At 35.2% G+C, this 9,506-nt stretch overlaps 1 long non-coding RNA gene across 1 annotated transcript; it reads right to left on the bottom strand.

The window, feature by feature from the left end:
* Positions 1-429: 429 nt before the first annotated feature.
* LOC132631786 (uncharacterized) lies at positions 430-8,922 on the bottom strand. Its single transcript, XR_009579063.1, has 3 exons — positions 8,744-8,922; positions 8,415-8,475; positions 430-711 (listed from the first exon to the last, which is right to left on the bottom strand). It is a non-coding gene; the product is annotated as an uncharacterized LOC132631786 (long non-coding RNA).
* Positions 8,923-9,506: the final 584 nt, after the last annotated feature.

The raw sequence follows: 9,506 nt of genomic DNA, 5'->3' as shown, positions 1-9,506 counted from the left end.
ATGATTTCCATTTGAGGAACAAGAAGATAGGATTTTAGTTACTAAATCTTTATATTCTGCTTACTCAAAGAGAAATTTAGAAACAACATCTCTTGATTCTAACATTTCCTGATTAAACAACCAGGCATTCTTACCTTTTAAAATTTACCACATATTATTAAACGCTCAAATTTAACACTTTTATAAAATCAGGAAGAAACTTAGTTTTTAAGAACAAATTATACCACCAGATAGAAAAGCAGTAATATTTTCAATCCTAAATCAGTTTATTGGACATTGCTTCCAAACAAGTTGAGACTGGGGATTATACTATATGTCCTTCTCACGACCCAACTCGTGGGTCGAGCGGGTACCCACACTAACCCCCCTGGTGGGCAAACCCTTACTTTATCCAACATTCATTGCAAGCATACCAAAAAGGAAATAGAATTGTTTAAGCAGTCTTAATATATAAATAACTACTAAGTGCGGAATACGAATACAAAATACTAAAAATCTAGTCTAAGTATAGTACAAGAGCCACTATAAACTACATATGGCTGAAAATAACAGATGCATAAGAGTCTGAAATACTGTATCGGAACAGAAGGACAAATATCATGAAAGAAGAGTTTTAGGGGCTGCGGATCTGGAACATGGCTCATCCTGGAAACTCTAGCAATGGGCCTCGGGATCACTCGCGAGGTGTAGAAGCAGAGCCTGTGACGAACTCTGCACTCAGAAAAGAATACAAGAAGGTAGTATCAATACAAACAACTAGTTCTGGTAGGTATCATAAGCTGACAACAATTAGTTCACGTAAATGAAAAAAGAAATCAACAAGTAGACATGTAAGAAGACAAGTACGTTAACGAACCAATCAACAATGAAATCTTATTAATACCAAGTGCAACTCATTAATGAATAATGGAAGCGAGAGTAAAATGCATATGTAATGCGATGCAATGAAATATACTGGCCAAAAACCTCGAAACATGTACACACATGCTACGGACGGAAACCTCCACGTCTCGATAGTTATGACCCATGGGGGACCCGCGAAGTCCATGTACTCACTCGTCCTAGCAGGAAACCTTGGGCAACAAGTATATCACATTTCGCTCCTGTAATAACCTCGGATCACGGATTCTTATCTCTTTCATATACAATCCAGTAGAGACCTCGGATGTTCCCTCGTCTCACTTATCATCATCAGTACCAAGTCGCAGTTCATATCAACGCATCATATGAAATGATAGTATATGCAATGCAAGATATCATAATCAACGACAAATCGAAGTCAAAGTCTCATTCGTGTCTTATCATAAGCACACATCATAGTGCAAGCCTAAGCTCATGGTTCTTTCCCCGTTAGATGATAAGTGGCATAAGCAAAGAGAGATAAATGCATACACAAGTCACATCATAACAAAAGGGCGACAAGCCCAAATTACACAAGAAGGCAACAAACCCACAACCAACAATAACCAACCTAATAGAATTCCATCCCAACTTCGTACCTAAAGGCCTAGCATGCTTTCCCCGTCAATATCTAACTCTTACATATGTTTCACTAATTGGAGTCTAATCGAAAGGTAAACCGTAATCTACCTCAATACCGAGCGGGTACCACGAACTATCTAACTTGAGCTTTGCTCTTCCGAAGAGCTTTCGAAAGATCGAAGTCTATTCAACAACACATTCTATATAAGAAATAGAGACTAACGATATCTATAAAGCTATAGTACTAATCGAATCGAAAACAAACCTTTAAAAGAGGAAAATTGGGTCCACAAGGGCAAAATAGGAATTTTAGGTAAAAATCGGTTAATCCAAACTTAGGAGGTCCAATACTATCCTTCAATTGCTAAATAGACTCAAGAAATCATCATTTTCAACTCTTAATAAAAAAAACCCAAATTAGGAAGAAACCGTAACTTTTCAAATCATAAACAATGAAATATAGAATGATTCAACTTAGTATCTACTCAAACCAAGAATTCATGACTAGGTTTAACAAGATTTCTCAACAAATCTCCAATGCTATAGCATAAGATATCAAGATGGCAAACTTAGAATCTCAACTTACTTTCCATACTAACCCCTTTAATTCATCATGAATTCTAACTTAGGAAGTAAATAAACATAAAACAAGGTTAAGAGAACTTATTCAAGGATGACACAACTACAAATGCTCTTCAAATTGCCTCTAAAATCTCTTAGGGTTTCAATTTGATGAATGAATGAAGAATGGTCCAAATTGAGAAATCAAAGGGGAATCTGTTCAGCGATCCCCGCTTCCGAGCTCAAGGTTCCGCTTTCGCGCTCCCGTCTCGGCGAATGACCGTCCGCTGAGGCGAGTTTCATTAAATAAGTCAACTTCTGTGTCTGCTGTCCAAGTCCCGCATGGGCGGACCCACAGAGGCAGGACACCAGGAAATCTGATTTTCACCAAGTTTCACCCCAAAATCCCGACATCCATCCGAGACCTCTCGGCCGCAAACTGAACATATAGACATAAGTAAAAGCACGCTACGAACTCAACCGTGGCCTCGGAATTCCCAACAGAGGTCACCTTGACTTGGTCAACCCCCAAACGACCAAAACCCAGTTTCCAACCAAGGTACAAAAACGCTCCTGATTGCCTCGGGAACCGAAATAAACATCCCACCAAGTCATAATCAACCCTCCAGATCTCATGGAATCGACGGAATTTCGAAAAATGTCCGTTTACCAAAAGTCAACGATTGGTCAAACATTTTTCACTTTAAGGTCCTAAATTCCTCAAATCCTGTCCAACCTCGCCCGATGAACTCGGGAACCGTGTCGCCCATCCCTGCGGGTCAAAATCACGCTAACAGGGCTAGGGAAAGGGTCAATGGGGGTATAAGTGTCAAAACACATGTAACGACCAAATTGGTCGTTACATTCTATTTGATAAATTTGACTGCAAATCTACGTTTAGTAATTTGCACAAATGGGACCTTTTAATGCCACTATTTATATTTGACTTGTTAAAAAAATAATTGTTCCGCTAGAAATTGGAGCAAATTATTTTTATTATATATGAGCAAGACTTCCTTAACAAGTCATGGTAGTCGTCAGGATTTTAATTACAAATTATGACAAATTTTCAGGATTTCAGTCACAAAACTTGCCTTAGCATCAAGTTATGATGATCATCAAGATTTTGGCTGCAAATGACGAGTAGCTAGGATCTAGCCAGAAATACTGATGATCGTCATGATTTACTGTGTAGAAATTTCAACAATATATTTTTGCCTCATAATTATGACGATATTATTGAATTTTCAAAATATAACAATAGTTTTCTTCAAAACATATCATACATACATACATACACTAGGGGCTACATACATATAGTAAGACATGCATGCATACGTATATACATACAAAACTTTTACACACACACTAGTTGTGGTACATATATACACTAGGCATCATACATACATACAATAAAAATCTAGTTGTTTTTTAATAATAGTTTAAAAATATCATTAAAACGAGTAATTAGTGGCCTTAAGTCGTATCACATTATTTGAAGTAATTGCGTGGTTTGTCCTTCAAATGGCTTCTTTAATTTTTGCCCTTTAAAATCGAACTTATGCCTACCGAGCATGAGTTCTTTAACGGCGTTGCCACTTGTGAATATTATGATGCGTAATTTATGCCCTTTTAGGCATAAGTTCGATTTTGAAGGGCAAGAATTAAGCTAGCGTTTGGCCATAGATTCCCAAAAATAATTTTGAAAAACTTGATTTGGGTGAAGTTTTTCAAGTTTTGAAAATGTGTTTGGCCATAGTTTTTCAAAACATATTTCACTTTTTGTTTTTGAAAATATGAAACATTACTTGTACCTATAAGTTCTAACAACTATCAAGAATACCCAGCAATACAAAACATACATACTTGCTAATCCTAAATTATGTAGAACATGATATTTTAGTAACAACTGCTAATAACACATGTACTAATTACTAGCTACTACAATTCAAATTACAATATAAAAAATTCATCCGTGCAAGATGTTACGGTTCGCATTTCGCGGGCGGGATTAGCGCTCGGAAAGCTACTTCGAACTTGTTGGTGCTCTTTCGGACTTTGTTTTGAAAAAGAGTTGCCACTTAATTTTTAGAAAATTATGAAAAACAGTGGTGAAGGGTTTCTTCAAACACCGTGATAAATCCTTCGTAATCCAATGTTCTAGATAAGGGTTCTGGTGATCCCCTAGAGAAAGTATTAGACACTCTAGTATTAAGGATCCGCACTATACAGTTGACCTTCGAATTCCAATATATGATTATTTGCATGAATTATTCATTTTGTGTTTATTCCCGTATTTATAAAAAATTGAATACGGGATATCATATCATTTTGTTTTAGAAAAGAATTGAATACATTCCCCTTATATATGGGGTATTTCGGTTCGAATTTATAATATCCGGATACGAATAGGCTCCTTTTATGTATAAGGATAGTATTTTTTTTTATAAAGAAACACAAAATGTTTTGGTTTTATATAAGTATATTTCTATTCATGCTTAATCTCACACTTAACTTCGGGTCAATCCGTATGGTACATTTGTCTTATCCCAAAACCCCTTATTTACAAACGTCTTTTCACTTATTTGAAGAAAACTTAACTTATAAAAATGATTTGTTTTACTATCATGAATTTGAGGATGAGTGTGTCTATACAAAATTGATTTTTTCTGAATTTGGGCTTCAAAGCCTAAAATATGACACTTTCATTGAAAGGGTTGCATTTTTCTGTTTGGGCTTGGCCCAAATTATTGTTTGCATTTTTGTTTCCTTTTCTAAAAAATCAAATGAGATTCAGTCAAAAAATCTTTGTTTTATATTGGGCTTGGCCCAAAATCATTTAATCTTCGATTCAGTTTTGGTTCAGAAACCTAGTTTGATTGTGGAAAAACATATTGCCATATTTAAAGATTGATTTGGTTTAACGAAAATGTCATACCATTTATGATTTTTTGAAATCTTCTTTTAGTCCTTCTATTTTAGCTCGTACCAAAGTGATTTTTATTAGTTATCCGTTTAATTTGAGAAATTATTATGCTAAATCTGGGTTTTGAAAATCGTTTGGGGACCTAGAGTCAACTAAACGGCATAAGCACTGTTTTCCTAAGACGACTAGGTCAAACCATAAAAATTCCAATAGTATATATAAGTTTTATAAACATTACAAATACAAATACAACATCTTTAAGAAAAATGCATAATAAACAACAAACAAACAAACAAAAAAGAAGGGAAGGCTAGGGGCGTACCAAGCCCCCTAGTTGGCCATTTTCACCCATGGTTGAGCCATCTACGCATTTTATAATACTTGCTTCCAATTTTTATCTGCTGGACTCGATCTTAATGCAAAGAATTGCCTGTTGGGCCTTGGCCCAATAGGTTGGCTTTGGACTCGGCCCAAACGGCCATGCAGTGGAGGAGAAAAAATAAAAAGGACCCCGATTAGATTCAATTTATTGAACTTATGCAGACGATGAATATGATGCACAAATTAAGATCAGAAAACCTGTAGGGCCTAGAAGCCCAAATCTAAATTTAAAAAATAAAAAAAGGCCCAACCCAGCATCTGTTCTTCCTAAGGTCTCACATACACATATATACACCCAGTATACCGGCTGATGAACCCCTATACCTCTAATGTTCTGATGGTATATTTTTAACTATATGTATTCGAAACGTATATCCTGTGTACACTTCTTCTTTTCTTACTAACTTAGTATATTTTTTATGTATATCTAGCCTTAAATGTGTCTTTGAACTTCTATTCCCAATTTTGTAAGTGTTGATTTTTATCCTACACTAAGGCCCTAATGAACTCAAAAACGGTGCAGGGGTCTACTCAAGTTCAACATAGTCTCAAAGTAATTAACAACCACATGACAACCTCAAAGGATCAAACCCAACATATTGGCTGCTACTGATTATAGCAACATTAAGCAAGGGGAGAGGTATTTCTCAGTCAGACAAGGGAAAACACAGAAACCAAATTCACAAATCAATAGTTATGACACAGAATATGAACCACAACAAATTCAGCAAAAACCAAAGGACTATAGAGGGACTCCTGGTTTTACAGACTTCAACAGTCACAAATAAAGCAGGAGATCATTTGCATATAAACAGGAGAATGAAAGGGGGGAGGGGGAGTTTTATAAGGGAATTAGTGTTTAAATAAAGATAGAAAGGTGTTTGGAGAAGATGTGCAGAAATCAACTATGTTACAAGTTAGATGCCACAAAAGGGAAGACTAAGACTTTCAGCATTTGACAGAATCTTGGAGAGGGCAAGTGACACAAGAGTTCAAAATAAATCATGTTATTAGTGCACTAATGTTCATCTTAAGCTAGACCTTAATCATTAAGGGTCTTATATTAATCAATCCCTCTTCCTTACCCCCAAAACCAGCAACATAAAGACAGTCCCCTTTTCTCTTATCAGTTGGTTGAAACAGTTTATCACATGCATCTTTTCTTTCATCTCCTTGGTCTAACGAAAAGTAGGGAAGATTAAGGAGCATATGTTATAAGTTTCACCCCATGGACACATGAGATATGCCATGGAAACTTCTCATTTGGGAGAAGGAAATTATGGACCAAGTGTGACTTGGCCTCTTTGTCCTTCTTCTCCTGAAGTGCCTTTAAAAGACTATCCTCACCCATCAAGTGGCTTTAACCTATGCATTCACACCTATGACCACCTCATCTCCTCATTTGACCAATTCCCAATTTGATAGGCAGTGATACAGTTCAAACTTATAGCTAGGTCATCCGGCAATTCTAATTATGAAATGTCCTCTGATTTTTAAACCTTAACAGAACTCTAACGGGCCTATAAGTTCTATTTTTAGGTTGATTTTTACAAACATGGGATAGACTAAGACACTCTTGGCAAAGTATAGACTCCAACTAAACTTACACACATTTTCTTATAATATCATTTTTTTAACTTATTATTCTATTATCAGTCATATCTACTGCATACCTAACAAATCATTTAAATCATGGATTCAAATAATTAAGTAAGGAATGGACAGGATTTAAAAGATTTCATTCATCAAATCACACACTGCCTAAGATCACTAAATTAGGCATGTTAGGCTATTAAGAATAAGAGAACAGACACAGACTCTCACATGACCAGATCTTCCTTAGTTCAACCAAAATAATACTAATTTCCTGTCCAAATGGAGCAGGTTTTCAAACACAACAACATTCAAGATAAGCTCACTATGGTTTATCTGATCAAAGCTGGCTAAATATGCCAAGGAACTGGTCACTTATAGCACCTGCTACCAGGTCAGTTCAATCTTTAAGTCCAGCCAACTCCCTTAGTTACATATGTCCATAATTCTAGGTGATCAGTGTTACACTTAAGTTTTAAACTAAATGATGCCATTTTGTAATCCTGGGTGTTAATTAGGAGCCATTCAGCTTAATCCTATATTACATAGTGAACCATACTTCAAAAACTTCTTCTCTCAATTCAAAAAAAAAATTCTTATGTGCTTAAACATTCAGAAGTCTAACTCACATACAAATCCATAGTATTCTTATGAACAGCCTTTAGTGCATTCTAACAGTCCACTATCGAAGAGAACAACATAAGGTCTTTATTTTTGTTGACTTCTTAATTCATTCCTAGAGTCTCATGCTTCAACTAAGAGACTAAAACATCTTTGAGGTTAAACTTAGATGAGTTATACACATTAGTATTTTCAGAGGTTCAGGATCGAAAGATGTCATCAAAATTCCTTCAAGTCATTAGTGTTAAATCTCATAGTCATGTATCCTCACACTAAAGGACTAGGCAGTAAGGCAATGACTCAGGTGGCATTCAAGAGAACATCCAGGTTTACAATATCCTTATCAACAAATCACATTATCCAAATTGGTATTCTAACAGACATATGTTACAACATTGGTTATCTGAGTGATAAATAACTAAGAGCCTGTTTGGATGGGCTTAAAAAAAGCAGCTTATAAGCCAAAAAAAAATAAGTTGGGGTAGGCCAACTTATTTTTTTTGGCTTATAAGCTACTTTAGATAAACTAAGCTAAACGGGCCCAATTAATTTTTTAGACTTATTTTAAGCACAAAATGACTTTAAGCTAACCAGCCAAACACTCAAAAAAGCTGAAAACAGCTTATAAGCAACTTATAAGCCAATCCAAACGGGCTCTAAAGCAAGACTTAAGACAAGCATGCTGTCCAGAACAACTTATATCTTGATCCCAGCAAACTCAAATAAATGCCAGGGCAGTAATCACACTAAAAACTAATATTTAAACTAAAGCATTCATTAGCAGAACAAACTACATTATAGTTGAGCAAAAATAAACTAGAAAATGAGCAAAAACAAGATATAATGTTACCTTTTTGATGTGCAGCCGCCAACAAGATCGAATTTGGAGCCTTGTGCTTCCGATCCAAACTCTGCACACAAACAGAAAGAAATAAATTTTAGAACTAAGAGACTCAACCTTTTAAAAAGTTTAAGTCTAAATTTTTTTACTAAATAACTTAAATTACAAGTTAAACTGAAAATTCAAGCTTTTATGGTTCTCCCTCCTTTTGAATGGTGAGGGTTGGGGTTCTATTTATAGAGCCCCAAAACAATCAAAACCCTAGAACCAACGATGTGGTACAAAGTGAGATTTTTTATAAAACAACTTGAAAAATGAATTCTACGGTCTAGATTGACCCTTGCTAACAACGAATGGCTCGATTTGAGCCTGATCTCTCTCGATCCTGCAGAGTTGCCATTTTTGACATGAAAGAGAAGAGAAAAGTGGGGCGGCGGCTTAGGGTTTAGGGGTAAAGGGGAGGGGGGAAAAGAGAGAGTATAGTGGTGCGTGTGGGCTGGACTCGGTCCGGATTTTAAAAGAAATCGACAGGCCCCTTTATATAGTGCATACCTATATGTATATTTAACGTATATACATGTATGAAGGGCAGAACGGGTATTTTAACAAATGGACCAAAATTAAAATTATCGATTATTGACCATAGTATTTTAATTAGGACGTCATTAACCTGTTAATTTAAAATGCGGCCAATTATGTAAATGGGCTAATTTGTAAATACAGTCTTAATTGATTTTAAATCTAACTGATTATTTCAATTATTTCCATGTTTAGCCTAATTAGCCAATTAAAGTTAAATTACACTAATGACCTTAATTGATTTAAACAAATGATTATCATAATTAAACACTAGAAATAATTATGATTAATTCTAACAAATTATGCCCATGCACATTGAGTATGCAGAATTGAGGATTGAGGGGTAAAACGGTCTATTCTTTTAATTAATCAAATTCCTTGGACTGAATGAAATAAATTATTTTGATAATTAATTTTGGAAATTTAAATAATCAAATAAATAATTATTTAAAATTGCTTTTCTCTTGGGTTAAATCTAGCAAATAACCCATAATTGTTATAAAATGTGCCAATTAATTCCTA

This window comes from Lycium barbarum, chromosome 3 (assembly GCF_019175385.1).
Source record: "Lycium barbarum isolate Lr01 chromosome 3, ASM1917538v2, whole genome shotgun sequence".
NCBI classification, from domain to species: Eukaryota; Viridiplantae; Streptophyta; class Magnoliopsida; order Solanales; family Solanaceae; genus Lycium; species Lycium barbarum.
This window is presented reverse-complemented; position numbering and strand designations above follow the sequence as displayed.